Source organism: Buceros rhinoceros, unplaced genomic scaffold, assembly GCF_000710305.1.
Source record: "Buceros rhinoceros silvestris isolate BGI_N320 unplaced genomic scaffold, ASM71030v1 scaffold21895, whole genome shotgun sequence".
Taxonomy (NCBI): Eukaryota; Metazoa; Chordata; class Aves; order Bucerotiformes; family Bucerotidae; genus Buceros; species Buceros rhinoceros.
Window position 1 is genome coordinate 17,989 of NW_010412582.1, and position 9,937 is coordinate 27,925.

The following is a 9,937-nucleotide window of genomic DNA, read 5'->3' on the forward strand; positions in this document are numbered from 1 at the left end:
AAAAAAAAAAAAAAATATTGCACATTGAGAAAAACCAATAATTTTTGCGTATGTTTATATTGTATTGTTCTAATTAATGGGTGGCCTGTGAAATAAGATCCTGCTACCCATGTAATGATGACAGTAGTGTTACTATAGTTAAAATGGCTGTAAGAATAGTTTTATAAAAAAGTGAATACACAAATCTAATGTATTTGAGACATAACTATTTGATGATTAGTGTGACCAAAGTATTTAGCAGTTTTCATACGTTTTTTCACCTTGTAAAAAGAAAAGAAAGAAATGAATTCATGTTTCTTCTGAAACTTAAACGCCCTATAAATGTTATTTTGGTTGTTTTAGCTTACAAAAGTGATTTAAATAAGAATTTTTTGGTGTTAAACATTTTTCAACAGGTTTTTTAATTGGTAATTGTTTTCTGTATTGTTTAAAACAGATCAAAAATGTAAGTCTATTGGTAGAGATTTTAAGTATTTATTGCTACAACTTAGTTGACAAATTGATGTTACTGTAAAGCCATATGTTCTGTTAAGTCTTGTTTGCTTGAAACAATACCTTCCAGGTGAAACACTAGAATATTTGAAGTGCACATGGCTTGTTGTGTTTAAGTGATTCACCTGCCTTTTAACCCATTCACCAAGATTTAGTTTATTACCAAGCGTTATTCAATGGAACGTTTCAGAACAATCTGCGTATTTAAAACGCTATAATCCTTTTCGACAAGTCGAGTACCTGAAATGCCTGTGCTGCTAATGGAATTACAGTACACGCATTTCAAAAGTCTATAGTGTTTTAATACAGATTTTGGCAGCAGAGCATGTTAATTGTTACTTTCACTGTACTGATCTGTGTGAGGCTTTCATTTGTATGTTCTAAACCAGTGTTTTTCACAGCTGGTTTCTGTATATATATATAGTGATTATGGAAACTAATTCTGTGTAATTTATAATTTTCTATGTCAGTGTAAAATTCCAACAGCCTTCTCAAACAAACAGAAGCAATATTCTGTATATTGCCACATTGTCTGGTGAAAGGGTTAAAGTACTTCACCTCCTGCACTTTTAGATGCAAATCCATTTTTGTTTCTGCAGTAGTTTTATTCATTTTTTTTACATCATTTGTTTTCCTGACCAGTATTTAAAGCCAAAAGGATACTCTAAATAATGGCCAATGATTTATTTTAGAAGGCATCCCAAGCAACGTGCCTACACATTACATTGCATACAGAAATAAAAAAAGAAACCCAAACCACATCTGTAGAATGACATTGCCCTTATTGCTTCCTCTCTTGCATTTTCCGCAGCGAATTCATCACACTCGTCATTGCAAGTTGTTACAAACCCATCAGCTGTATGGGAAGCGAGGGGGGAAAACCACAGCATCGTTGGGGGGGTGGTAAGGATGGTGCCCTTCTACCTCTACTTTATAAATGATGGAATCTAGTCAGCTTCTAAGTAGTTTCTTCAGTTCACAATTACTTCCAGATCAGCTTGACCAAAAACGTCTTGTGCATTAGCTTTAAGGTTGGCAGGTGCCCTCTTGCCACTTTCTAGTCCGTTACTGAACCAGCAAGTTTGGAAACAAATCCACTCATTTCAATGCGGGAATTGCAATCCGAGTAGAAATTCCCAGTGCAGGAGAGCAGTGTGATGCTTTTAAGACACGAAACTTGTGTCCTGTGGAGCTGTTTGTCCCTTGGTAACCAGTTGAATTAGCTGGCTACATAGTGTGAGAAGAGGAGATACTGACAACCAATCAGTTGTAATGGTATTTCAGCCCTGCTGCCCGCAGTTCTGCACCGCACCAGAAGGCTGTGCTTCCTTCTGGTGATGAACTGTTGCATCAGTCTGCTATCCAGTTCATCTGGAGCTGGAATGGGGAAGGGGGGCATGTTTTGTTCCCCTTCCTGCTGTTCCTGATAGGTGTTTGTCAGAGGCGTGAGAACTGGTGGGGGATGGACTGTACCTTTCAGTGGATTGCCTTCTGTTGAAGGGTGCAGTAGAAGTAGCCTGGCCTCTTGGCTGACCAAATGCCCATTCCAGGGGTCTTGAGGGTTCGTCCTTACTATGGTATTTATCATTAGTTTTAACATCTGGTGTGGGAGATGAGTTAAGCCTGGAATTTAACCTAGATTTGATATAGTGTGAGCTTGTTCTGAGGAGGTGTATGAACGGTGTGTTCTACCCAACACTTTACACTGCTCACATAGGCTTACAAAGGCTTGGAGATGCCAGGAGAGTTCTTCTGAAGGGCTGTTACCCAACCTGCTTCATCAAATTTGACTTGCATGCAGTGGAGTATGAATTGTCTTCATTTAAAGGTATTTTAGTGCACTTGTGGGATGGTCTAAAATCTAGTACCTTTGTAGAGATTTGACTTGCTGCAGTGTATTGAGCAGCGGTTTGGATGAAAGCTTGAATAGCTTGTGCTCGTTATCTGCATTGTCACCTTTCACAGAGCTCCTTGAAACGGTGAGAGGCTCAGTCACGTGGAACTGAGGAGTAGTGATGTCAGTGGGTATTTAGCCCTCAGGACTTCTCTGGTAAAGGATTTTCCCTCGAGTATGTTGCAAAAGGGCCTGAACCAGCAGTGTACGCAGTAGCTCGCTGCCTTGTCAGGGCTGTCTCTGTTACCGGGCGGCGGGTGAGTAACGCTGCCGTGAGCAGTTAAACCATTGGTTTTAAGTGTAAGCCTTGTACTACATACTACAGCGAGATTGTCCCATTTAAGTAAAAGTGTAAGATACGTCATCTTGACATTATTATTAGTATTAATTAAACAAGCATTCCCCCATCAGTGAGTTGACAGGTAGTCGCCGAGATGACGACAGAGCTGTGGAAACAAGCTCACTGTGGCATTGTAAAAGTAACCCAGCGTGACCGTGCTCTGGAGTGACCGTGTACCTTTCAGCTCCTGTTACGCCTTTAATCTACCTCTTGAACAGCGCTGTCATCCATGTGCTCCCGTGGAAACTTCTGTGATGTTCAGTCGTGGTGTGAAATCCGCTGAGGAGTTACAGAAGACTTACGAGGAAGACTAATCAGGTTGTTGCTATCATTCATTATAAACTTCTCTTGCTGTTTGAATGAGCTTTAATTTCCTTGGAGATTGTTTTGTTTTCTGACATATGTCTTACACAGTTATATCAGGAAGCATTTACTGTGTGTAACTGATGGCTCTATCAACATACCCGACAATCGCCTCTGACTGTCTCAGAATAAATAGCGCTTTTTCCAGTGAACTGTAAGTTTCAGTGTGAGAGTATGTTGTTTCCCAAACCAGGATGGAAAGTAGAAGTTAACGCACGTCCAGCAAGCCTTTTTTGTTACCTTTTTAACGTCTCTCTTTTAGTTTCTGCATCTTACTTCCTGACAGGTGAGGATTTGGCATCCTCCTGTTCCCTTATTGTTTGAATATGTGAGGTTACAGCATGGAGGAAGACTAAGATAAAAGGAAAATTAAAATAGAATGGCAGTACTCTTAGCTTAAGAATGCTGCCTGCTTTAGCTACGACAGTTCGTTAAATCTTTCAGACTTGCCCAGAGCTGGCTTGGCTTTCTCATTCAGCGTGCTGCAGCCCCGTGCTCTGCCCTGTGCTCAGCTTGGTTAATGACTGGTGTGTAATTACACTTCTCTTACTGCCACCGCGGGGGAGTCAGCGTGTGCCACTTGCTGCTCTGCCCCAAGCTGAAGCAGTGGTGAGACCTGAACGGGACGTTGTGTTTTGCTAGCAGTATCTTCCAGAATTCCTCTCTTGTAGGTGAGTCTGGACTTAGTGTTTCATGTTTCCATTGGAGAGGGGAACTTTCCTCCTGCACTTTTATATTCTCCAAATCAGTAAGTACCTTGCAAAATGATGTAGGATTCTCTTCAGTTTCTCCTTCTGGCTGTAGCTTTAGTATTGCAGTTCTGATTCCAGAACCTTTTTCCCAAGGAGTGTTCTCCCTTCTCATTCGGGATCTCTTCTGAGCGGTGTGGGTGCTGTGATCTGTGTTCCCTGCGTCTCAAAACATGGATTCTGAAGACTTCTCTTGGCGTAAGTCATCCAGGGTAAGAGAACCACACCTTGCCTAGCTGTGGCTGGGTAGACTTTGTCACTCATGTCTCAAGATTCAACTCGCCCTTTGCTCAGCTGAGGTTTGCCTGGTCTCACCGCTTTAGCCTGTGCGTGATGATTAGGTCGGTTGGCGATTGATTCTCAGGACCATAATAGAGATACTTCATTTTGACGGAACCAGAACCAATTACTTACAGATCTGCCAGGACTGCTCTTGAGCTCAGCTATGTGCTACTCTTCTGGTGGGTCTGAACTGGCGGGTGGCTGTGGGGTGTGGGGAGTGTCTTCGCTTCCCCTTCCCCACACCAAGCATACCTGTCAAAGGCGGTCAGAGTTTCATCTGGGGTGACAGATTAACTTGGTTCTTTTGCCAGGGCTCTGATGCCTGACTGCATGCCTTGGCAATAAAACCTGCCTTTTCTTAGAGCAAACAGAATTAGGTGTTTGGAAAATCCCTCCTCCCTGTTTTTTGAAAGGAAAGACAAGAAGTGTTAATAATCTGCTGCTGTTCATGTATCGGGCAGTGGTGCAGGATTGCTGAGGTGAGCCTACGACTCTGCTGAAACTCCAGTGACCTCGCTTCTGTTGTTCAGCCAAGCACTTTTTGTGCTGTATCTGGGCAGAAACCCTTGTTGCTGCTCTGTGTTTGTGTGTTAAAAGGGGCTGTCCTGCAGTCTCTGCTACACCGTCCTTCTGCAGCGTGCTTTCAGAGAAGGGTCCTGCTTTGCAGGGAGCCGCAGGGGACTGCGTATCGATCAGCCAGCGTTCAGATGAGAAGAGGTAGTGACCAGGAACTGAGATCTTCCTGGAACTGCAGGGTCCTGCTTGCCCTGTGTAGTGGGTTCAGAATTCAGCAGCCTGGGAGGAGAAGAGGACTGGGGAAGCGCGCAGCTCTTTCCAGCGCTGCTGCTGTGCGCGTCTAGTTTGAACTGCTCTAAAGGCAACTCTTCGAACGCGGGAAGTGGTGGGGGACTTCCTGGTAACTAAATAGTGCCAGCTCTGTTGTTTACATGATTCGTACATAGTTCATATTGATTGCAGTGTCCAAGCACTTACACCAGTTTTCAGCTGCGCTGTGTGAATCAACAGAGGTACACCCACCCCCGTGTGCGCAGGCGTTGGTGGGCAGGACGTGTTCTCCGAGCCCAGCCAGCTGCAGCGGGCAGAGCGCGCTGCCCAGGACTGCACAGTACTAGGGGGAAGAAAGAGCGCGTGCTACAGCCCGTTCTGCAGCACTCGAGCAAATACGAGATGTTCCCGAGCTCCCGGCTCTGCATGTGTAGACACTGTTCGTGGTCTCTGGCCAGCCTGTGTAATTTGTTGCTTTGAGTCCAGTAATCGGCCTCCAGCTGGTGAACTCCAGTTGGTTGGACTAATTGACAGCTGTTAGACATCTGGATAACGTATCTTACTAGTAGCAAGCAAAAAGCCCACCATTGTATTAGTCTATAGGTGCTAATAGGTCTAGTCTAGTTAGGTTTAGTTTGTAATTGGCAATAGGTCTAAAATTCAGACGTGGCGTATGTTGCACAACTGATATTGTATAAATCATCTAACTGACATAAATTCTTACCCCATATGTGAAGAGCTCAATGATGCAGAAAAAAGATGATACATCTTGTCTCCAGCTTACTGGCTGCCCCCAGAACTGCAGCACCTGCATCTGACAGGAGAGCTCTGCAAAAGCACGAGCACGTCACCGCGGCTACAGCGTGACGCGTCGCACTGGCCTTTCTTGGGCATCGCTGTGCTGCGATTCTCATTGCTTTGTTTGCCACAGTGAGGATCCAGCTCAGAGCCGCTTAGTTTATCTCTAGTAGCAATGTGAATGAAATACAGCTGGCTTGCAAGTGCTGGTTGGGAGTCCTCTAGCAATCCACAACCCATCCACCGCTGAGCCGTCCAGACTCCAGCTCCCTGGAGCCTCGCTGCCCCGCGGTTTGCTGCCGTGTCTGTTCACCGTCTCTAACCCAGTGAAGCTGCTGGATCAGCTCGAGCTCTGGGTCAGTCACGTGCTGTGTGAATAGCTCCATTTGAGTTATATACAGAGTCCTTCCCCATCATCTCTGCTTGAATTCTTGTTCGGTTTCTCCTCCCTCCTCTTGCTGATTTCTTGAGAACTGGCAAAAGGGTCGAAAGCCCAGGGGCTGTATTTTTCCACCAGGGACACTGAAGCCTGTCTGTTCTGCTGCAGGAGGAGTAAGAGCTGACAGCTGGGCTGTGAGAATGTGAGATGTGATGCCCAAGGTGATGCAGGACGCTGAGGGGGCAGCAGAGCCCCCGGACCGGCAGCCCTGTGGCTGTCAGTGCACAGCACGAGTCTTGCTTTGCGGGATCCTTGTGCCCTGCAGCAGCTGAGGCCAGCAAAGTTCAGTGTCTCCTTTTGGTAGGAGCCAACCCTTCAAAACCTTCTGAGCTGCACAGCCGAGTCACGTTGTACCCAGAAAGGAAAACCTGACCCCATGTCCCAGCCCCTGTCATTTGGGTGTTTTCCACTCTGCATTTCTACCCCCTCTCTAAGGATTTAAAAGGTTCTAAAGCATTTCCTATAATATATTTTACCACTGTCGCTGTCTTTAAAGGAAGGCATTTGTTCAAAGATACAAACTTGTTTGTAGTAGTTTACAGGTGTCAAATAAAAACACGAATGCTGAAATGGGTTTGAGGTGAAAGCTTTTATTATTCTCCCCAAGGGTTACAAGTGTTTATGACTTCAGAGAAGCCGTAGCGCTCATGTGTTCTCCCACAGCAGTTAATGTGATATTAAAAGACACAGCTGCCCTTTTCAAAAGAGTACAGGGGAGAAACGGCCCCCTTTTCCTAGATTTCAGCACGGTAAAATGCCTCAGTTACACGCATCACCCATCAGCCTGTAATAACTAGTATAAATCTCTGACTGTCGTGGCCGTTAAAGAATAAGGAAGGAAAAACTGGACAATTTTATCTTGCAAGAGAAGCTTTTAAATTCCTCATGATGAAGTACACCAGTCATCTTACTAGTGTGGACTAAATCGGTACTGAAAAAAATAGAAAAAAACCCCCAAATGCTCAGGAATTAACTCTCCTGTGGCTGCTTCCTGTCACACCGTACCAAGGAAGTGCCTCATTGGCGTATCGGTTCTGGTCAATAGTTAAAACCCTCTGACTTCGGAAGGGTGCCCATGGCTGGTACTGGGATGGGTTCTCCAGGGCACACCACCGTTTGTTACGCTCCACCTCATAGGCTCGGGAGGCACAAATTGCCTTGAACCTTCAGTGTTTGCCAAAAAGGTCACATTTATCCACTTGGTGATTTTGTTCCTCGTTACCACTTATGCTTGTTTGTTATTAGCTCGGTCTCCTTAAAACCATCTGAAATAGGCCCTGCTCCACTCCTCCAGTACGAAGCAGTGTTACCCCTGTGCACCAAGAGCAGTTATTCTCTGTTCTGCCTTGGACAGGCTGCTCTGATGTTGGAGGGCTTCTCCTCCGTGAACCTCCTGGAGGCAAATCCAGCCCTGAGAGCGTCACTGTACCGGCCGCTGCCCGGGACCCCTGAGCACCAACACGGGGCGCTGACGTTTCTTCCTTCTGTTGCTGTCTCTCCTCTGGTAACAGGCTAAGTGGTTTCTGCTCATGACAGGTCCGTGAGGTCTCAGTGTCGTTCTTGTGGTTGCACCGTATTTCTTCGTGCCCACTCTTTTCAGAGACGTTTCCTGCGAGTCTTAAGGCAGGATCTGCTCCGCTGCGCTGCCCGCGTGGTGATCGTGTACTTCTGTAACCGAGAGGAAAGAGATCTGAACTCGGGTCCTGACGTCTTCGTTGTAAAACATTCTTGCAAAGTTCCTGTGCCCAGTCACCCAGAAGACCGGGCGTCCCCGTGGCACAGCCTGGGCGGGGTTCGCAAGTATCCCAGGACGGCTCTTAGAACCACAAGTCCTGTGGCCATCACCCAGGAGTTACTCGAGCTGTCAAAAAGTAAAAACCTGCAGAGTCTGTCGGGACCACTTCAGCTTCTCAGAACTGGGGAGGTTTCGCCAACTAGGCCGTGTAGGAGTTAAAGAATATTTTCTGAAACGGAGAGGCGTAGGTAAGGGTGAGCCAGTGTGATGACTGTCCTCACACGCGTTGCTCGATCTTCTGAACAAGAAATCATGAAGCTTATGTAGTCACCTGCACTTCTAGATGTGATTTCCTTTTTCTATCTTCGATTTCTGCTGGATCTGTCAACGCAAGAAAACAGAAGCACGCACGGGTGATCTCCACAGGCAAAACCAATCCAAGACGCTGAGTCTGGTTGAGAATTTCATGCTTCGATGTGGGTAAGGACCAGGGTTTTTGTGTCTTCCCAATTAAGTCGTTTTGTGAAACTGAGACTCTTCTGCAACAGAGAGAGGGTACATCAATGTCATATTAACCGGGGCAGATCACAGTGATACATACAATTTGAATGAGTAATACCATGGCAGATTCCAAAATTATGAGGACTTTTATGAGGAGACCTGGAACGTAGTCACAGAAAATGAAGAATAATGAACCAAAATCATGTCCTGATCATACTCTGAAATAGGATTTAAAAATAAAGTTACTGATGTAAAGCACTTGCAGAAGTGACCTGTTAGCTGTTGGAATACTGAAGGGAGGAGGATATCTTCAAATAGGAAACAGGCTGCTGCAAAAAAATTACCAGTAAATTTTGGTCTCTAAACTGCATTTTCAGCCACCTAATTCATGCTAATTTAACATCTGCCCTTTTGGATTTACACAGAAATAATTACTGCTCTGCTTAGAGCGGAGGGTTCGTCTGCAGTAAACGGTGCAAAAGCCTGGGAGGTTGCTCTGACAATCACCGTTTCTTGCAGATTTCCCAGCCAAACGCCAGCGGGATCTTCTGACCCGTCTGCTTTACTGTGAAAGGCGGCGTGTGCTCTAAATGGATTAGACGACGGGTCTGCTGCAAGTAACCCGCTTCCTGTAGGAGGGGAGAGCAGACGACAGGCAAAGGGAGGAGAAGGTGCATTAATTGAGCTGAAATCAAACGCTTATGGCAGAATAAGTGACTTGGAAATGCTCCGTATCTTCTTTTCCACTGTGCAGTTCTTTGAAAGAGAAAATCAACTTTTCTCCTTTGTGGTCGGGGGATCTTTGATACAATCCTACAGGGCAGAACCCCACTGCAGACAACAGAGGAGTGATTTAAAACAGATGTGAAATTCCCTCTGTGTAGGAAATTATAGGCACTGGTGATGACATTAGATGCGTATGACTAATCACAGTTAATGCTGGCTGTGGCCAATTAGCTTTATTAGCACAAGCAGCTCGAGCACAGGATGACATTACTTTAATTACCGTAAGCAGCTTGTTCATTTATTGAGTAGTGCACATTTAGAAAAGGGTTATTCTATCTGCAAATTAATCATAACTCTCTTTATCATCAGAAATTCGGGAACACTGAGGAAGAAAGACTTTGCCATGCAAACAGAAAAAAATCGAGTGATGAAAGTCTGGCAGCAATTTTGGTATTTTACTAGTATTTTATTTTTTGATAAGAAGACAAAAGCTATTGTATCATTTCTGTCTGAAAGCTGTATATGAGTGAGACAAAATTGCTACCATTAGAGTTAAGGCAAGACATTATGACCATTAGGTGGTAGCAGTGCAAAAAAAAAAAAATATAACCCTGTGAAGGTGTACAGCAAAAATAAGGCCAAAGATATCTAGAAAAAAACGCCAACCCACACTCCAGGCCGCACAAGACACACAACTTACCTTCTCCCTTTTTTACCATGTGAAGAGTTGTTTGTTCATCTGTGCCACCGATATTTTCCATACAGATTTGCACGCGAGAGTACGGTCTTCGATGGGTGGAATGCACGTGATTGCATCAGCGGAGTGCGAAGA